We start from the raw sequence: 22,866 nt of genomic DNA, 5'->3' as shown, positions 1-22,866 counted from the left end.
GGTGTATCCAATGAGTGGTACATTGCTTTCATTAGTTAACAAAGCTGTCACTTGAGATATAAAGGTGTGGTTACAGGACTCTGGATAATTGAGAGAGGGGTTATGTTTTACTGGAAGCTTTGATGTATGCAGATGATTTGTTTCTAGTTGCAAAAAAATAAGAGATGGATGAAGAGATTTGTAATTGATGCTGGGGAGATTTAAAAGCTGTATAATGAAATTGAAGAAAAGTAAAATAAGGGAATAGGAGCATACCTCTCAAGTTCTTCATGCAAGAAATCTGGCCAAGAACAAAAATAATGGGAGGACAAAGGCCCAAAAAGGGACATTTTTTAAATATTGGTCTTTTTAACTTATTAACCTAGAAAGTTGATAGAATAAGATGATTTGCATTAGCATACATATCTGAAGGATATGATGTCTGAAACTCAAATGTATGACATTATTTATTAAATTGCCAGAAATCCACAAATTTTATGACTAACAGACCAACAATATGAGAACAAAATCTTGACATTCTGCAAAACTCTGTCCAGTTGAGAGATATAAATAGATCATGTTCAATAGCACATGTTATATGGCAGTGGGATAAGTCCTATCACAATGACCCAGACCAGGAGATAAAAGCATAGCAGTATATAGATAATTCATTACCCTAGCTTATTGGTGACCAGGGTCCCAAGTTTTCCCTTACTCTGAAACCTGGTGATCAAAGGACAAATCTGGGATATATATCTCATAGATTTAATGGATAGTATTTGCTGAACTAAATTAATTGTGGCTATCACAAGTTTTTTTAGACAAATATTTGGGGACCTGTTATCCTAACCAAAAATTGCCTTAAAGGTCTGCTGTTTGATGACAAGTTTATCCTGTCCCATGGCAAGGATATGCCTAGCAAAAAAAAAAAAAATGTAGGTGAACAAAACATTTCGGTACCAGCAGTTTTTGCCAGCAAAGTGAACTAGAGAGATGTCCAGGTGCCCATTTGATAGTGAATGGAGAATTAGAATGATTTAAAATTAAAATAAAAAATAAAATGACCACACAGTGGTGCAGCGGTAGTGTCACCTCACAGCAAGAGGTTCTCCAGTTCGATTCCTGGCTCGAGTGCCTTCTGTGCGGAGTTTGCATGTCCTCCCTGCATTCATGTGGGTTTCCTCCGGGTACTCTGGTTTCCTCCCACATTTCAAAGACATGCATCTGGAGCATTTCTCCCTGGGCCTCTGCTGAAAATTGGCTTTGTTCCAAGTCAGACTTTCCCGGTAAACAAATGTTAAATAAATAAAAAATAAAAATAAAATAAAAATTATATGGTATTAGAAAACTAAAACAGAACTAACCTCAATACCTAAATATTTATGACAAGTGCTTCATTGTATTCCAAGACTTAAGAATCAGGTGTTATGTGGTCTCACAGATGGTAGTTTCTGTAAAAAAGACATTTTCTCAGTTCATTTTGATGTCTGACAGATCTTCAAACTTTTCAAAAACACTGGTGAAGGGAGGGAATTGGGTAGCAGGGCAAAGAATGCAGTTGTCTGCAAACCATGAAATGGCGATATGTTTATTTCTCAACATGGTAATGCCCCAAATCAAATGTTATTGTTTAATATACAGCCTTAGGGATTTTACTGCCAAAGTAAATAAGAGTTGGGGAAATAAACAATGCTGCTAATTAGCTTTAAACAAACAGAAGGACTTTGAGCAGAACTCATTGGTAATCACCAGAATAAGAGTTTTGGTATCAGAAAGACTACCTTGATACAGGAGACAATGTATGCAATTCTTGACATGAAGAGTAACTTATCTTGCACTCCTATCTTCACATTATTCTAAAATATCACCCCTTAGCTCCCTTTTTAAAAACTGCATACAATTCAGTGGGAAAGCCAACTGGATGAGAGGCATTACTCACCTTAAAAGCATCATAGGCCTCTCAAAGGTTGGGCTTTTTGTTAAAGACCATTACTTCATGAGAGACAAGGACTTGCTAGACCAGCCCCGAAAAGAAGGGGTGGTCACCCAGTTGTTCTATAGCAGAAGTGATGAAGAATAATGTACTATAAAATGTTGTGATTTATAACATTAGAGTACTATCCCCTCATCTAAAGGTTATCAGGTATTGTGTATGGAAGACTGTCCCTTAGGTCAGTCTACAAGTAGTTTGGGGGACTGAATATGCTAAGTCCAAGGGAACTGCACCATCCTCTCCTATTTTTATGTACCTTAACAAGGTATAAAACGCTAGTCTCTTTCTTCACCACATGCATGCTCAGTCTTAATTGCTGCCAATGATAGGCCCCTTCAGTATAGTTAATCTCTATTATGTTATTCTTATGAAATTAACCAACTCCCTTAGCCTAATCTGTTTGACTGCAAATTGATCCCTCCATCTATGAATGGCAGAACCTCAAAACATAACTTTCAAAGTCTCCCATTTGGTTGTCAGAGAGGATACTAAGGGAATATGCTTCAGTCAGATTATATAATCCAGTCGCTAAAATAATTTCAGCCTTATGAATACTTTATTAATGATAGGTACAACCACCAATAAGAGTAAAACACAAAATCCAAAAGGTTCCAAAACCAAACCAAATCCAAGGCAGAAGGTCACGAGCAGCAATTATTTTATTTGGTAAACCGATTATAACCAAAACAAATAAATTACATATATATTAATCTGTTTCATCTTTTATCGGAAGTTCATCAGAATATAAAGACAGTTAAGTTACAGAACTTTTATGCACATATCCATGAGCAATGACAACACTTCCTTTGATGTTTCAAGAGGGAGTATCTCCAATATTTCCTAGGCAAAGTAGTATCACATTGCCATCTAGTGTTTGGAAGATTTAAGTGCACTTCATCTTAACAGTGTGTAATCCTTCAAGCCAACTAAAATACTGTAAACTTTTTGTATCAAACAGATTGTGTTTTTGTGTATGTAAAAAAAGTAATTTCTGTGAAAAATCTTAAATAAAAAATAAAAATCGCATTAAAATGAATGGGTAATTCTTTAACCATGTAAACCATAACTACTATATGTTAACATTGTATACATAAAAATCGCTCCAAAAAACTAATACCTAAACATAACTCAACATTCAATGCATATAATGAGATGATAAAAGATATTAAAACCAATGGTAGTGGGCAATAGGGGCATTCAATTAAAGATTATATAAAATGTATGTCATACATCATTTCACTGAAGAAGCTTGAATGGGAGGAAAAAGATGTGTGTTAAATATAAAGTTGACATAAATAGCTTTATTTGTTGATGTGTTGTACATTTAAAATGTAAAAAGGGTGCTTAAAGTGCAAACCCGTAGCGATGGGGCTGGAGGTATTATTGTACCATTTGCCCATACCTCTGTTTCATTACCTAGTCAATGCTTTAATTTCAACAGGGGTACAATGGATCAAGACTTGTTAAGACCAGGCCAACCATGAGTATTCAAATTCAGTTGCCAATATAATTCCCTTAGTTCCAATAACTGTACCCATGGATCTCCACTCATTCCCTCCTTTAATCCTTCTATAACTACAAACTTAAATGTGTGACTTGCATTGTCCAGAACATGTCTATCCAAGGCATTATCGGTGTCCCTTTGGTTGATGTTATACTGGTGTTCATAAATTCTTTCCTTCAACCTACGCTTAGTTTTACCTATGTAAAAACATGGGCATAATGCCGCATAGACCACCTTCCTAGAATTACAGTGAAAATTTGACCTAACATTGAATTCATTACCTTTAATAAGAAACCTGTCACACTTTAGAATGAATTTTTCATTGGGAACAGAACCCACATTTCTTCATATGACAAACATGATGCATGTTTTATTTAGATGTGTGTTCCAAAATTTTCTTCAGGCTCCTATCTCTTCAAAATGTAAAACCAGGCTTGTGTCCTAACTTCTCTTTTAAACTAGGATTTTCACAAATAATCACCCATTTTTTTCAATAACCCAGTTAAGTATTATGTGGTCCATATTAAAAGTAGTTATAAAATTCATGGAGTATTGAGGTCTGATCAAGTCCCCAGTTACACCCCCCTCCAATTCAGCCCCTATATCTTGTATTCTACAATTTGTTGGCCCTTCTAAGATAGGTTTATGCTGCCCGGTATTTCTTTTTCTCATAACCTCCAACTTAAGTTCCTTGAGTAGTCCGTGAAGGTAACCTCTCTTATGGAACATTCCCAGTAAAATTTCACATTCATTGTGGAAGTCCTCATCCGTGGTGACCATTCTAGTGGCTCTAACCAGATGCCCTTTCCCCACAGATGTCTTCTGATGGAAGGGGTGGTAGCTGTCGAAATGGAGAAAGGAATTTGATTAAGTGTTTTTTCTAAGAATTGTAGCTGTAAATCTGTGGTTATTCCAGTCCTTACTCAGGAGGACATCCAGGTAAGTTATTTTCCTGCTGTCAAAGTCATACATAAATTTCAAAAAGTTACTAGTATGTTAAAAATGCCTCAATCCCTTCTACCTCACCCCACCATAAAATAAAAATATCATCCAGGTAACGTGTGTAAATCTTAAGTCTATCCTTATACTCTGGATGACCTAAAACGTATTGGTGCTCCCATTGAGCCATCACTATGTTAGCAAACATTCTACCACAAGGGAAATCAATAACTACTCCAGTTTTCTGAAGATAAAAATTACCATTAAAAAACAAAAAAAAATGTTGCTCAACACCAGCTCTAACAGGTCCTCATATAGGTTGATGTCATGCTGTGGGACCCCTTTTCTGTATAAATAACCAACCACCACACTAATTCCTTCATCCTGGGGAATGACACTGTATAAATCCCTTACATCATTTGTTAAAAATACATCATCATCCTCAAAATGTGTTCATTCTGTGGTGGCTAAAAAGAGCCGTGAGTCTTTACAAATGTGTTTTTTACTATATAGATGCACTTTTAGTTTTTTGTCAATAAATTTTGCACTAGGGTATGTAATGGAATTACATCCGTTGACTATAGAGTGCATTGTGGGGTGACAGTTTTGATAGACTGCAGTACAGTCTCTTATGGGACACTACTGGTAACCCCTGTTTTGGACCAGACAGGTAACACCCCATAATCCCATTTGTTGTATTCTGTTGCTTAACTAGTGCTTTGCCATCAAATTTCATATATTGTGACTTTAAATGATTGTATGTATCAGTTATTCTTTTATGTGAAATAATTCCAATTGTACAATTACTGGCCATTAATATTCAAAATGTAGCAGGCTGATTGATCAGCCCAACCAGCATGCCCATTGTAAATTCAAGCATATACCAATGGAAAAAGGTCCGGTCACCTGGACTTTTTTTCCATTAATATATGCCATAAAAATTTCAATTTCTTTTTCCTTAAAAAAAAAAAAGATATATATATATATATAAACTTGCAAAACCAGACACTTGAAACCAATGAGAAAAACGGGGTAGACAACAGCTCATTCTTACCCCCATTAGAGGTAGAAACATCCTTGACCTGGTCATTACTAATATGGGTGACCATTGCCCTACACCAATAGTCAGCTCCTCCCTGGTTAGATATGAACATAAACTAATCACCTTGGAAATCCATACCCCCCCCCCCCCCGCAAAGGTAACCACCATGAAAAACTTCTCCAAAGCTAACATTGGGCTCATAAAAACATAGGTGGCTAACTTCAAAGCACCCATGCAAATGGACAATAGTTATATGACCGCCAAATCATACACCAATGCACTGTACAAACACGTACACAACTGCATGGACCTCACCATACCCAATAGAACCAAGACACTGTCCTCCAAAAAAAGGAAGCCAATTTGGTGGTTCCCTGCCATAAACAAACTCTACAACAGAAGGAGGAAACTGATGTGGAATAAGGTGATGTCCCAAGACTGGAACAACTCCCTTATCAGCCTCAACAAAAAGTTGAGATCCCTCATCAAATTACCTAAACTAGCTATGAAAATAGAATTGCAGCAGATAGTAAAGACAACCACAAGGCCTTCTATAGTTATGTAAAGAATCTCCACAGCAATACCCAGATTTGCTCTGAGCTACTGCACAATGGTACCTCCTATATCAAGCAAACAGATATTGCCAGTATAGTGGCCGATGGATTCAGTGCCAACTTTACCCCCCAGGACCAATCATGATACCAGTAGATTGCCAGGCACCCAGTATTACTGCTGCACAGGTTAAAAAAGCACTGTCTAAGGCCAAATATACAGCTTCTATGGGACCTGACAATATCCCTGGCCATGTTCTTCATGAACTACAGAGTGAACTGGCACCTCACCCATGTGCCCTGTTTAATCACAACCTCACCTCAGGCATTGTCCCTACTGAATGGCGCACTGCTACTGTCATCCCTCTCCACAAAGGAGAAGCCACTACAGACCCTGGGAACTGTCACTCCATTAGCCTGATGAGCCTGATATGCAAAGCTATGGAACGCATCATCATGGACCTAATAAACAAGGATATAGGGAATCTACAAACTCTGGATCCCACACAGTTTAGATTTGTGAAGGGTAGATCATGCCTGTTCAACTTGGTCGACTTCTTTGAGTCAGTCACCAGAGCTGTGGATGAAAGTAAGGTGTTTCATACTGCCTACCTTGATCTGGATAAGGATTTTGATACCATTCCCCACTCAGGTATCATAGAAAAACTCACTAAACTAGGCATCGACCCCTATATCACTGGGTGGGTTGCAAACTGGCTCACAGATAGAACCCACAGTGTGAAAGTAGCTGACTCCATGTCACACTGCCGACTAGTCATGAGTGGAGTCCCACAGGGTTCGGTCCTGGGTCCTCTCCTGTTTGGTATCTACTTCTCTGAAGTCCAGGCCAACACGAAGGGACTTGGCTGACAAAGTTCACAGACAATTGCAAGTTGGGAGCTATTATTATCTCCCCAAGTGATGCTGACATCCTAGTGTCAGAACCATGGCCTTAAGCTCAATGCCAAAAAATGTGTCATCATCCCCTTTGGGAAAAACCCAGTTCTCATGAATTACCACATTGATGGTAGTCCACTGAACACAGAAGGTGTTATAAGAGATCTGGGAACACAGGTTGACAGCAACCTCTCTTTTGATCACCACATTGCCACTGTGGTCAGAAAGTCCTTGTATGTGGCACATCTCATTACTAAGGGTTTTGCATCAGGAAGAAAGCGGTCATTGTCTCCCTCTACTCTTCCCTCATTAGGTCAATCATCAAGTACAACACCCCGTTTGGCATGTACCTCACTAGACACCTGCAACAACTGGAAAGGCCACAAAAGTACCTCACAAAGAGGATCCTAGGCCTTAAACACTTGTCCTATATGGACAGACTCAAAAAACTCCCAACTGTTCTCTGTCTCATATCGCCTACTTAGAGGCGATCTCTACTTGACTTACAAAGCCATGTCTGACCCAGCTCTGTTAGAAATGCTACATCTAAAGAAATCCCAATTCGTCTGCACGACACACTGCAGAGACCTCAACCTCATTACCACTATTAACAGAACATGCTGGAGGGACAGGTTCATAACTCAGAGACTGCCCATGCTATGGAATAGACTTCCTATACATGTCAAGCACAGCACCTCGCTGACCCTCTTCAAGAGAAATCTTGATGATAGGATGGGAAACAGTAAATTCACCCCAAGGATAACTACTCGACAGAGGCACTGGGAACTAAAGTCAGGTGGCACTATGCCAGGGAAATCCTATGGCTAGGCTTGTAAAGGCCCCAGGGCTATTAGCCTAGTACACACCTATGAACCTATGAATAAAAACAAAAGAAAAATCAGGTATGTTATGAAAAACTAGAGAAATGTACCTGATTATCCTTTTATTGTCTATGTCCCATCTCTCCCATACCTTCAAAATGCCCTGGTAACTTTATAACAAAAAAAAAAAACAACAGCAACGGAGATCTTCCTTTCTCCGTTGCTTCCTATATACAGCACCCATCACACAGCACTGATTTACTGTGTAAGCATGGGAACAAAGGTCCCATACGCATGCACAGTATATGAAAAAAGCAGTGAGATATCCTCGGAAAGAGGAAGAACACCACAAAGCTTTCATACAATGACATTATTTAAGAAAAGTAAGTAACTTTTTTCTTAAATAATGTCATTGTATAATAGCAATAACTGACTCTGTGGTGTGGTATATTGAAGATTTACCCATGGTTGCCTTTTTTAATCACTTGGGCTTCACCAATGTGATTAAACCACATCAACTGTGGGTAAATCTTCAAAATACCACACCCAAGTCATTGATTATTGCTCTAGAACATCACCAAGGTCAAGATACGCAGTGAGCACTGTCAGCTTCTAGCATGTGCTGCCATTAGGCCTTTAAAAATGCCAAAAATGCTAAATGGTTCAAGAGGTAAGGTCTGCTGTTCCATGTCTAACACAAGCAGGCCTCTTAGGTATTTTTGCTAAGCTTCATTGTGATTGCTTCTGTGATTTTACATGGCATTTTAGTCAAGCATATGTGTCTGAAATCTGTATGCCCTTTATTAACGGGTGCCACTATGGACCATAGCCACAGGAAAGGGACATGACTGTATGCCATCATATTATTTAACATGGTTTATAAAGGGATAGTAAGAGCTCCCTCTATTCTTTGCAGAAAACTTTCATCTATGCAGTCTTGTTCCAAGAGACACAAACTTTTTTAATTTTTATGTGTGTGCCTCTATAAAGCACCCTGACATTTGTGAAGTTTACAAAATGCTTTCCCTGCAAGCACATTCACTTTGCCCTGTGACTAGGCGATCATGTCATTGCTTATTTATAGCATTTAGCATTTCACAGTTTTCTCTTCAGTTTTCAGATGCACTTAGATAACATCTTATTACTGCTTTAAACATTTAAGATCAAGATAAGTTCATAGCTGAATGTTTATTTTATTTTGTTTTTGTTTTCTAGGCCAAGAAAGTACTTCATGTAGAGTAAAGTGTATTTCCTGCAATCAAACATCTTCAGAGTAGTAAGCAGTCAGTCACGCTGTAATAATATTACATATGATTTGAAACTTTCTTACTCCCCCCCCCAAAAAAAACAAGCTGTTTTGCTGATCTGCAATTGGAAGATTTGCACAGAATAAAAAGAATAGTCTAAAATAACAATAGACAACATTTACTAAGAATTCAGTGTTGGATGCAGGTTTTTTTTTTTTTTTTTTTTTTTTTATGGTGAGAAATATTTCACTGGGGTGGTTGCAAACCTATGCTGTCAGTCCTATCACTAATACCAAGAAAAAGGTAATAAGTCTTTCACTATGATTAAGTGAGGCTCATACCGATAAGAATTGGAATCTCTGAAGTGTAATCCCCCCCAAAAACACTGTTTAAGATTTTTGCATGGAGTTAAGCCCCCCTACTCTCCCCAATATGGGGAGCAAGCCCCTCCCCACACCTCCTGAACTTAATATATACTAACTACAAGAAGTAGGGAGAATTTCCCCTGAAAAGGGCATGACTGCTGGCACAACTCACTGGCTGTGATTTCCTGTGGAGGCGCTTCCATCTTTGGTTGAATTTCAGACAAATGGAGACATGGAACTCAGTCTTCCTCCACCCACAGATTACCCAGTAATAAGAGTGCTGTCAGCCACTGAGTAAATATTCTTGTAACCTCTGCAAATCAAGCACATTTCACTAGGGCATGCATCTGTATTGCCCAAAATAAGGTGTCCAAAGTTATGCTGTTTAGTGTTTCAAAGGTTGAGAGAAATGAAGAGATATTTGCAGCCAATATTTTATCAGGTCATACTTATAGATCTGACCAGTGAAAGACAGTCGTAAATGGAAAGAATCTAGACACTGGGCCCTAGAGGGATGTCTGTAGCTAAACGTTGTGTATACCACTCGCTTTGAACATCACAAACAGTAAATTTTTACAACAAGAAAAAGAGCAGGAGGAGAACATGAGGCGTGTAAACAGACAGTAAACAGGCAGAAGATGAAGGATATCATCAGAGCACCAGTGCATAATGTTGTGACATAATAGATTTCTGTGCTTTGTAGCACATTGTAGTATGTGCTGACCCTGCTAATAACTGTACAGAGGTTTAATGCAGACATAGTAAACCACTGGGTATGTCATTTATAACAGATTTGTTATCCCCACAGAAATGGCTTTAAAGGCAATGCATGTCTAATATATGAAACAATTCAAGCCTAGAAATGTGTTAGCATTTAATCCAGTCTCAGTCACCGACAAAATAGACCCTGCAGTTTCTAGATAAATATGTGTTTGAGTGGAAGCTATGAGACAAGCTTCACAGTGGCAAAAGAGTTCCAAAGATAATAGCATAAGAAAACTGCAAAATTCAGACTGAATGAGATTTGAACACAGACCCTGATGCAATAAATATTAATTCAGTACAAAAAAACAAAGCTTCAAAAAGCCACAGAATTATGTTTAAACTAAAAAAAAAAAAAAAGTGGTGCACAAGAGCTGGATAAAGTGTGCATTTATTTTTTAACAAACTAAAAATATAGGAAAACATCAAAAAAGAGGCGATAGCATTTCCTCAAATAGATCTTGAATCAGTTACACAGCAGATGATTAACTGATTCTGATAAAACAGTTATAGTGGTTTGATTTATCTCACTCTATAGTCGTAGTGTCTGAATGATTCAGACACTACGACTTTAGAGTGAGCTAAATCAAACATCACAATAATTGTTTTGAATTCATTCCAGAATAGCAAATATACCAGTGAAACAACTGTTTTAGTAAGTTCAGAAGTGGTTATATTTCCAGAATATGTCAACCTGGCACAAGAATGCACAGAGCACCTTTAGGTTAATACTGCACAGCGAGATCTTTATGGGAGGTGCACACTTATAGCAGAAAGCAAAAGGTGACGCTGTTAATGACTGACTATGCTTAACATAAGTGCTTGATTTGTATAATTAATAATACATACATTTCTGAAGCCACAACATTTGTGTTATTCTGAAAAAAGGTCGCAATTACAAAATATAAATAGCACAAAATGCAGAATTAGCAAGAGGTGTATAGATAAATACACAGAAGACTTCTTTTATTCAGAGGCTAGCCCTGACAAGCATCTAAACATATGGAGTTTAAATAATCAAGATAGCCTCAAAAAGTATGTTGATTAAATGTTTATTCCAAATATTTCCTGATAGTGCTTCTTGCTCATAATGTTAGGCAGATAGTTACAACATATATACGAGGCTTGTAAAGGCTCCAGGACCACTAGCCTAGTACACACCTATGAACCTATAAGTAAGTTACATTTTTTTTAAATAACAATTCTGTCAAATGTCTTTATATACAGACGCACACGGATTACACACACTTTTATATATATATTGTATCAGTCAGATCCATATCCATCAGACTGCTACTGGCAAACCATTCTGAAACCCATACCTCACTGCAGTGGTTACCTTACAACAACTACCAAAGAAGTGTTTCTTAAAAATACTTTCATTGTTTTGCTGTCCATTATTCCAATACGTATGACAGTAGATTTATGAAATCGACACCACCACTTTAAATAAACCAAAAAGAAGCTCGTATGAAAAAGATGTGCAGCTATGTTTTTAGATTACTAAGATGAAACACTGTATAGCCATGATAATTGGTATACTTACTTTTCTCAAAGAATGTATAATGAAACAGTTAAATAGACAGGATTTGGACAGAAAACTACTTCTTCTGAAGCAATTAGGTTGTTATATAACTTCCTCTAACTGTAACACAAGAAGGACCATAGTGGACTTCAAGGATGGTGAGAGTAGTAGAACCTCACCACAATTTTAACATTGTCCTGGTAAAGATGGGTTCCTTTTTGGGGCTCATCAGTGAAGACTGAAGAAGTTGCTACAAACCTCCTTAGAAGAGTCTCACAGAAAGGGAGTAGGTACAAAAATGAGAAAGAGATTACTTCTGTTCTGGAATCTGTCCCTGGAGAGGAAATATAAAAAAGCAGGTGATGGAGAGGATAGGTGCTTACTTTGTGCCATGACTGGAGGAGGAGTAATAAATCCTTAAGACTGTGGCAGAAGCTCTAAAAGGTGGCTGAAATGGATATCATGTTCTATCTAGGGCAAATGACCTAACCCAGAATGAGTAATACACACTGCAAGATGAGGCCATAAAATCAGGGAAGGGTGTTCAATGCAAAGTCATTAAGTTAGGGATTTAGATCTGTCCCCACAATACTGCATTAAATGAATAGTTTTAAAAAGATAAACTACTGACATAACAAATTGCTAGGATATGGCTCTCTTCTGTAAGACTTCCATGGTAATTATAAAGTCTGTTGACAATAACATGCTAAGGCTAATGAATTAGGAACAAGTCCAGCAAGCTTTGCCCTTGGCAACAATCCAGGGTATACTGTGTGAGTTTTAGCAGGTGTTATACCCTCCCAAATGTTCTTAAGAATTCATGCTAACAGGCAAAATATGTGTGGTTGGTATTATCTGGTTACAGCACATTAAGCCAGTATTATCAAGTCTTCTTCACAATAGCTACCAAGTAATTGATAGGAAATATGATCTGCCATTGTCTCATTCTGTCACTGTTACTCACTGAAGTATTTCTTTATTATATTTGTAACCTAGAAAGTGAACTGCTGCAAAAACCCTTTTCAGGCCTAACGTGGACCTGACTGACAACCACAGTTTTTTTTACAGTGATTTAAGTTTACATACACAATTCTGTAACTATGTAAATGAAGGACATAGTTAACATGCATAGTTCCATTGGAGTACAATGATTCATATGTATAAGCAGTAAACATATAGGTAGGTGATAGATGTGTATAATATTTACACTTTGATAAAATACACACTTATACATTTGAGTAATGCAAATCATAAATATATTCTTTGTGGTGGCTACTGCATATTAGCACTAGAAATAAGAGGATGCCAATATATGCTATGGAAGTTTTAGTGACAATAATCATATAATTACATTAGTCATAAAGTTTTTTGTGTTAATGATGCATTATTGCCATTGCTGTGGTATAACCACATTTGGAAAGTTACAGCATAAGGTTTGATAATTGTATTATGTCCTTATGGGTGGAGTATGTATACAGCATCACTGAAGCAGTTGCACATATTTGTTTTAGCAAGATGAGCTTGAAGCTACTTTTTGAGCAATGTTTTGCCATTTGTGTTCATTATGTCCTCAGGAGGTTTGTTCCAGTATGCAGGTTTAGTTTCAGAAAAGACTGTTTGCATTATCACTTTTTGTCACATTAGAAAGAACACAACAACCCAAAATATATTGTTTAATGGAGATAAAGCAGAGCTATTGAGAAGTCTTAGCTAATGAAGAGGGTTGTTTTAAAAGTATTTGCATGTTCTTGAATGAATTCATAATGAAACAGCCACATCAGATAAATAAAACTCCAATGCCTAAAAGGGCTCAGTGCGATAAACATAAATAGCCACATCTCACAACACTGCAATAACCATATAGTCATCAGTTTTGCAGGAGTGCCCAGCACATACACTGAGGGGGTCACATCTCTATATCTTTTAACTCTGCGGTTGGAGTAAAGAGAACAAACAAATCATACCTCTTCTGTCTAGTGTGAGTCATGCAGCCTCGTATAGTATCAACACCATAAGGAAGTATATTGAAGTAATAAGAGGGAGCGAAGTATGTAACTGTCAGTACAGACCCATGATAAAACATGAACAGTTTAAGTCTTGACATAAAGAGACATGTCAAACTGTAGCATTCCTTTAGAGCTGTTGAGTTTCATATTACAGCTATTGAATACAAATGAATGTCAGGCTAATCTTTTGGCTAGAATAAAACATGCTGAAAACGACATTAGATTAAGCTGTAGTTATATCGTTTAACATAAAGACTTTTTCTGTTTCATAGTTCACTGCTATTCTTAATAGGCAGCTGCAGAACAACTTCATAAAAATAAATAGACACAGAAAGAGATAGATAGATAGATAGATAGATAGATAGATAGATAGATAGATAGATAGATAGATAGATAGAGATGAGTTGTGTGTCATGAAGTAATATTCCAAATACTATCTGCATTTTCTTGTCTTATCTGATTAATGTATGGCTGTGTTCTTCATAATATATTATTCCCTGAGGAACTTTGTAATTTGTATATCCATCTGTGATCTTTAAACTTTAATTTTGAAGTGATAGGCTGTTGTATAGATTGCATAAGCTTCATTTTAAATATGCCAACATTTTCAGTTTTTAAGATTGACTGTAAAAGTGATAATCCAGAGAGTGATTAACATGCTGTGTTAGCCTCTAAATGGTATAAATAGAACACAACCACACTATAAATTATTCACATCCTAAAGCTAGAGATATTGGATTTGTAGCACATTTACTCCACAGTGATACAAATTAAAGGTCAGCTATCAGCTGGTTAAAATGTCTTTCCTATTTCTCAGCAGGTGTTTGGTTTTATATTGTGTTCCATAACCTAAATGAGGAAGCATGTTTTTAGACACAGAAGTAAAAAAGAAAAATAAGTCACAGGTGAAGTTAATATTATTCTATTAGTTTATGCTACTATTTCCCACCTGCAAGCCAACTGTAGCATTTAGTATAATCTGTAGTGTAAATAATAATCTTAGTTACTCCTTATGTTGTTGCTTTATTTGTTAGTGTGCAGACACAGTTGGTGGCTTAAATGAAAGTACATGTAGAACCATATTGTTCATCTTTCAGGACCTGGCTAACACAAAATTGCACTAGTAGTATAAGCCCACACTATGATCATATTATAATTTAACCAGCTGTTATTAGATATCTGGCATACTCTTTCCATTAGGTACTGTTATCATTTATTGTTTAATGCTCCACACATAGCCATGAAGTCATAGATTACTAATAACATACCCCATTATATTTAGACCCTAGTCAATGCACTAGAGCAATCAGTATTACTGACAAGCACAAAAGCTGTTATCAACCAATGTAATAGTATGCATCTTCTAATACTAACTTCAAAGTAGGAACAGACACTGGGAGAATAGAAGGCAGTAACCATGAGAGAGCAAGAAAATTGCCTGCAATAAGTTTATTTAATTATCTTTACTGCTAAAAGATGCTACAGCAAATCCAGACTAGAGGCATTCTAGGGAGCTTAGGATACGTATATATTTTTTTTTTATTTACAGGTTATGGAACTAATTTAGTGCTGATATAGAGTTCATCTGAGCTGCATTTTTATCATCCAAACACCTAGGTCCTCATGCTGAATATGTTATATTTCAGAGCTATCTAGAAGTTAAATATGTAAAATATGTAATATGTTAAATATGTAAGAAGACCGAATTGACAGAATTATAAACTACTCAATGCTGCTAATGCAGGCTACATAAACAACTCGGAAGTAACAGACTAGAATGCAAATTAATATATGACTGCTTTACATGAAGCAGGGTAGTTCTTTTCAGAACTCTTGCTATGTTAGTTATGAAGTGGTTTGGTGGTAAATTGGTGTTTTCTTCTTACAAGAATTAACCTTTACAGTTTCAAATATACACTAGTAAAGACTCTACAAACATTCCCTCTTTAACTGCTGCCAAAGACTGCAGGCCTTTTGTAAATATCTATCGACTTGCTAAATTTCTAGAAAAAAATTATACTAGCAGTAACTATACTGTGTCAACATTTATAACATCTTTATAGACAAACAGCATGGATTCTTTTCAAAATTTAATACAACAGCAACCATTTCCTTTGCTAATCTAGTTTATTTTAATATGGTAAAAGGAACAATTTCTGGTATGATGTTTGTTGATCTAAAGTGAGCACTTGAAGTGGTTAACTATACTTAACTCACTGAGAAAGTCAGCAAATATAGCTTTTCAGAAAGTTTTGCCAATTGGCCAATAAAGTACAAAAACTACAATTCAAGTAGTCTGAAATAATAGTAGCCTCATATTTGGAACCCATGTCATTTGGGGAGCCACAGAAATCAGGTCATACTCCACTTTTATTCTTATTATTTGTCAGTGACTTTGTATTTGATCCATCAAGTCAAAATTGTATCCTACATACAGAAGACATTATGCTATTGAAATGAAACAAAAAGATGTGTCTTATACCAGAAGGGACACAAACTATTTTTTATCTAATTTTCTTCCAACAAATACAGGAATTTTTGCATGAATAACAGCATGTATAAATATAATAAAATTATATAAATACATTCAACCATGGGGTCAGGGGTGGGGTTGGTCTAATGGCTAAGTTTTTTACGTCACATATACAAGACACAGGGTTGGATTCTAACCTCTGGTTATTGATCAGGCTTACAATATTCTGCAGGCTGATTACTATGTAACTATGAACCTGTAACAATAAATCACTCATAGTAACATTAACACTCTGCCTACAATTTCAAGTAACATCTACTGTTCAGGATATTATTCAAGTAGAATGATTTTTTTTACTGCCACTGAAAGATGACAACATAGTTCTTTAACAACCAGGGCATTGTTAAAATCTATCCCTCTTATACTTGGTTCAATATGGTCTATAACAAAGAAAATAAACTTGTTAACACTTGGACTGTTCACTATACATAATATAGCAACAAGTGCCAATCAGATTAGGTCATAACTGAAAAGCGTTCTGGGGTCAGCTCACCTACCCATTTAACAAACATAAATAAAAGACATATCTAGGCTGATTTCTTATTTCAAGCTATTCTTTGTCTAAATCAAGTTCTGTTGTGTACAGTTTATGAATAGTGTGCACCTAGTGAATAAGCGAGAATGCCATGGAAACATTAATTCTGGAAGCAAGTTTCTGGGAGCTGGCATGGTCAAAATAATTTTACTCTGGACTGAGGCACACTTTTCCAGAGTAATTGCATATACTGGTGCTTTGATGCTAAGAAGCAATTCAGAGATGTGAAAGAGTCACATTAACCAAAAGTTCATAGCAACTGATTTGCATGGGTCCGATTCCAAAAGAGTTGTGCTCAGTGTAGGTGGCTTAGTGACCAGTGCACACACACACACACACACACACACACACACACACACACACACACACACACACACACACACACACACACACACACACACACACACACACACACACATTTACACATTCACACAGCCTCAGGATACACATCTGCTGCTGTGATAGCAGACATTCTGATGTCAGGACAGCACTGGGTGGTCTCTGTCAAATCACCACATTTGCTCCTCACTACTCTGCCTGGAAATGGCATGGTTGTGCTTGTTTTTAAATTGCTCTATCACACTATTTTTATGCAGCCATATGACTTGTGGAAAAAGTGCATGGCTTAATTTCATTATTTGTGCCCTAGGACTCCTACTTACCAGAGTCTTCAGATCTCTATTGTGTTATAGCGATCTTTGAATTATTATTATTTTTTTTAATAATACACCGAGCAATCCTACTAGAAACAGGAGTGAACAGTGACTTAAGTGTTTCTGACCACCCATCATGCATTGAGTTCTACTCATAGAGCCATGTTACAGTACTCTCTTTGACTTTGTACACACTTAATGTTAATCTTTCCATTTCTAAGTAATATAATAACTGCTGTGGTGCAGTGTCATATGGGAATTAAATTAAATCATTATGCAATAAAAATTGTTAAGGATACAGTAAAAATTGTTGTTAAATAGGAATTTCAAATGGAGCTCTTTCATATTCCACTATTATAGCTTCTACTATGCAGAAGTCCACAAATAAATAAGTAAATTCACTGTAATGTTTTGTAGGTGTGTGTGTGTGTGTGTGTGTGTGTGTGTGTGTGTGTGTGTGTGTGTGTGTGTGTGTGTGTGTGTGTGTGTGTGTGTGTGTGTGTGTGTGTGTGTGTGTGTGTGTGTGTGTGTGTGTGTGCATAAAATGTTTTATTTTTCAATATTATGGGTTTAGATATTTTGCACGTTAGACATCTTGACATGTACCCATAAACAGACAGGCAGACAGATACTTATGTAGATATATGACTATATTATTCCTTTTTGACTATACTACCACTGACAAACACATCTTTGATTAAAACGTCAGCTGTATATACCCACACTAGCATACCATATTGAACACATCCAATAGCAAATGGAAAACTAAAACACTGTTGTTAATAGTAATATACTCATACACAAAATCAATGGCAAAAACAATACCGCCAACTCATATGTAGTGCACCAGTGCAGGAGCAAAACCACTAAAATACACATAATGACAATACAACATTACATGTAAAAACAACATAAAACAGTACTCCTTCACACATTACATATAACGACAACATAAAACAGTAACCCCTCACACACTACATATAATGACAGCATGAAACAGTTCTCTCTCACGCATTACATATAACAACAATGTAAAACAATAATCCCCCACACATGCATGCACTCAAAGAGACAAAACACACAATCTGCATGTCTTGCTAGATGAATGACAGGGACTTTGCCACATCCCCTGTAGTATTTATATATGCTAACTCCATGGATACACAACCACAACAAATGTAAATCTATCAAAAATGTATTTTATTTGGCAAATCCCAAGTTCTCTGTATGAATGCGTACTAAGTTTTGTAAAGAAAATTTACCACATTCATGCTGGCTGTTGACAAGTTACAACATTTCTAAACACCACTGTAACAACATATATATATGTGTGTGTGTGTATATATATATATATATATATATATATATATATATATATATATATATATATATATATATATATATGTATATATAGAGCTAGACAGATAATAGGAGCAGATGAACATTTATGTAGATATGCATATATAGATACAAATACATATATGTATGACAATTGAATCACCTAAATATTGACAACCTAAATACTGACAAAAAATATGATAAAAAACAGCTAACGTTCAAAAGACTGACAGTTAAAAAATATCTAAACACAAAATACTGAAAGTTAAAGATACATAAACACAACATATTGACAAAATTAAAATTATACCAGCAAAGGGTATATTCCATTCCCTGACTGTTTTGTGACCTTGGTGTTGGTATATTTAATTAGCAGGGGGTATGGAGGTGCAGGGGGTTCACCTCTCCCCCAAAAGGTTAGGTTTGTCTTATCAATATTTTGTGTTCAGATATTTTTATCTGTAGGTAACATTTTTGTACTATGAAACATTGCATCTGCAGTCATACAGCTGTTCAACATTGTCAAGCTCTTGTATTAATAAAAGATATAAGCTATTTATAAGTGCATTTCTTAAATTTGGTGGTTGTACCTCCATATTCAACTATAACAATGCATCACTTGACTATGAACTGAGATGTTTTCCTTCATCAGTCCATCAGCCCACTAGCCGAACATGCTTTTTAATAAAGGATAATTGATTATTACATTGAAGTTCACAGCCTTCTTAAGCACAAAGCATATCGGTATAATGCACCGTAACCAACTTATGAATTGATTTCTCCACTGTAAAGAAATTATGAATTGATTCAGCTTGGCACTGCACTATACCTATGTTTATGTTGTTTGAACCTGCTGAGTTCTGGCCTAAACATCTGTTTTGACACACACTGCAGCAGATGTGATACTTCATCTTTTATTTTACCATCTTTTTTATTCACTTTGGTGCTTTCTTCACTCTGAATTGTGTTAAGGTTGCATTTCTGACTTCCCCAGATGCAACAAGCATGCAGTAGGCTGTTTCTTAGGCCTGAACTTACTCTTTCTGGGGCACCCTAAAGTTTAAAAAAACTAATGAAAACCTTCAGGAAGCAGGGGAAGTACACCGCAGTTGAATTTACTTCCTCTCTGCTTCAGATACGGTGGCAGTTAGTGAATGTTTCCCTTTCATGAATGGCAGTGCTTTGTGATTCATGGTACTACATCATGGGCACTAATATCAAATCCACTGCACTCAAAACTTAAAAATGAATAAAACATAGAATGTGAAATCCACTAAAAATGACGTAAGTGTTATTATTTCATTTTTTTTACAGGGGGCAGTGCTCTGACCTCTAAATCTCCCTTATTTGTTATTACCAGTCATCATATTGGTATATAGTACTGACTGCCAGGGTCAGTTATAGCTGACCTTAATGCCCCGTATGCTTTTTACACAGACCACAAAGCCTTCAGTATTGGGGCACATCCTGGTCATAATCATTTGCTACATGGCTCCTTTGTTTTCAGAGCAAAGTCTCTCAGCAACTGGACACTGAATCTCTGCAAAAATGGGGCAGGAGGAAAGTAAAGGGGGCTATCATATTGGGGTTGGCTTGATCAATAATACTTTGGGCATGTTAACTATGAGGCTAGGTTAAAAGTGAGTATCTACCAAGACATCACAAGTGATCTGAACCTCCAACCACAGTAGTATACTGCTGTAAGTCTCCTCCTACTATACTTGTCCAGCAGATGCCTCTTCTTCAGATTCCAGGTCACCACTGGGAGTCGAATTAGATATATCCTTAGCATGTCCTCATCACCCTTTCATATCATCTTCTTCAGTGCCAAGGCTGCTGATTCCCTGTGAAGTGGGAAACAAACAAGGCCACATCTCTCCATACTGTTTAGCATGCACATTCCCATTGCATGGATATGCTATCTCCATAGCTATACAGCTACAGAGGAAAGGCAGACATTCTATAAAGGAGAAGGTGTTCTCACTCCATGTATGTGGACTTCTACTGTTAAGAACAGTGGGAGCTGCATCTGCAGTTCACAAGGATAGACACATTTTTAAGTTACTTGCTCACTAATGCAAAAGACATCAAAATCTACATCACATGATATGGCCCAGCAATTTTAAGATCCCAAATCCACAAAGTACATTTATAAAAGAGATAGTTACCTTCAGTGGAGTTTCATCATTTGACCTTTAAGTAATAATTTAAGTGACACGACATGAAGAGCAGTTTTGATTTTTGTGAAACCTGAAGGTTAGTAAGGATGGGAGAAAAATAAAGAAGTGTGGCGATGAGATAAATAGAAAGTTTTTGGCTCTATAAAACATCCCTAGTTTTTGATTAGTTTGATGAGTTTTTATCTCTCCCCCTCTCTCTGTGTGTATATATATATATATATATATATATATATAGATATATAAACATATATAGATAGCTGTCTATTAGTACATACAAACAAGCTGAACACAGCAGCATTGAAAAGCTGTAGAATTTATATTTTAATGAAGGCACATGATCACAAGTCAGCAGTAGACTGCAACTCTGATTCAAGCTCTCTGTGCACTTGTTTGGGATTTTCTAAACATATGAATGCATGCATATATATGTATGGCTAGATAATGTATGAATATGTTTACATACATATGTACATATATACATGCACACATACATAAATACACAAATGCATGAATACATAAATACAGAAACAGAAGTACTGAAGATTATATCTGAAAATACTAGCCTCAAAAGTAAACAAAAGTACTACTAAGATCGAAACAGATGAATTTATAAATGAAAGGTCTAAAAAAAACTGAAATGTACATTTCCCAGTTCAGCTCATCACCAACAACAAAAATGTCGAGTGCCACAGAGGAAGATATTACATTAAAATGAAAGAAAGAAAACTTCCTGCTAGCAAATGGTTACCTATTTGTTCTTCTTTTGGCTTTTCCAGGTTAGGGGTTTCCACAGCAGAACTCTGGTCTGCTAATGATTGGCAGTAGATTTTTACAGTGCCCGAGGTGCCAGCTCAACACCCAATCTTTAACAAAGGCATGCCCATTTACACATGTCATTCGAACACCACTCGACTGCGGGGAGAACATGCAGACTCCACACAGAAGGCACTCCGGCCGAGAATCAAACAGGAGAACCTGTTGCTGTGAGACAACAGTGTTACAGCTGCACCACCACGGCACTATACCTGTCAAAAAATAAATTACTTACCACCATCATAACCCAAAGGGCTGTCTAGAAGCAACAGTCTTGAATGAATATGCCACTTTTCCTCAACAACTCTGCCAAGAGATCATTCCAGGATTGTCAAGATACAAAACATAGCCACAGACCTTAACAAACTCCACTTAAGCACCTGAACACAATAACTCTACCTCAACATCGAACCCCCCCATTGAATCCATTTTCTAAAATCCCCCTAAATCCTAATGCAGAAGTTAAACAAAAATAAAAAATCCCCTACAAGTAAATATTTAACTAATAAAAAATCTAAAGGTTTTTACCTTACCTTTTCAGCATGACTTGTAAACAAATGGTGAAACAAAAGTCCCACAAAGGACAAAAACTCCAACTCTCATCAAAGAACAAATAAAAATAAGGGAAAAAATATGTCACTGCCCCAAAATAATGAAGTCTCAGGTAATCTAATGTAGATAAACCCCAATCCCTTCATTAAAACCTGATCACAAAATGTATTTACTTAGTGCTATTCTACAAAAAGAGACTGCATAAAACATGTCTTAGAAGAAACATGGTTGTGTGTGTATGTGTGTGTATGCATATGTGTGTGTGTGTGTGTGTGTGTGTGTGTGTGTGTGTGTGTGTGTGTGTGTGTGTGTGTGTGTGTGTGTGTGTGTGTGTGTGTGTGTGTGTGTGGGTGGTTGGGGTGGCGGGGGGATTGTGATTGTCCAAGTCTCATTCATGCAGATAAGTAGTATCCAACTCTTATACTGACCCTGTGAACCATTACGACCCTCCAAGGGGTATTACTAAGCAAGCTGGCAAATGTCTATATCTATATCTATATACGTATGCATGCGCACACACACACACACACACATATATATATATATGTGTGTGTGTGTGTGTGTGTGTGTGTGTGTGTGTGTGTGTGTGTGTGTGTGTGTGTGTGTGTGTGTGTGTGTGTGTGTGTGTGTG

The sequence above is a fragment of the Protopterus annectens genome, chromosome 3.part1, assembly GCF_019279795.1.
Source record: "Protopterus annectens isolate FY-2018-M chromosome 3.part1, PAN1.0, whole genome shotgun sequence".
NCBI classification, from domain to species: domain Eukaryota; kingdom Metazoa; phylum Chordata; order Ceratodontiformes; family Protopteridae; genus Protopterus; species Protopterus annectens.
This window is presented reverse-complemented; position numbering follows the sequence as displayed.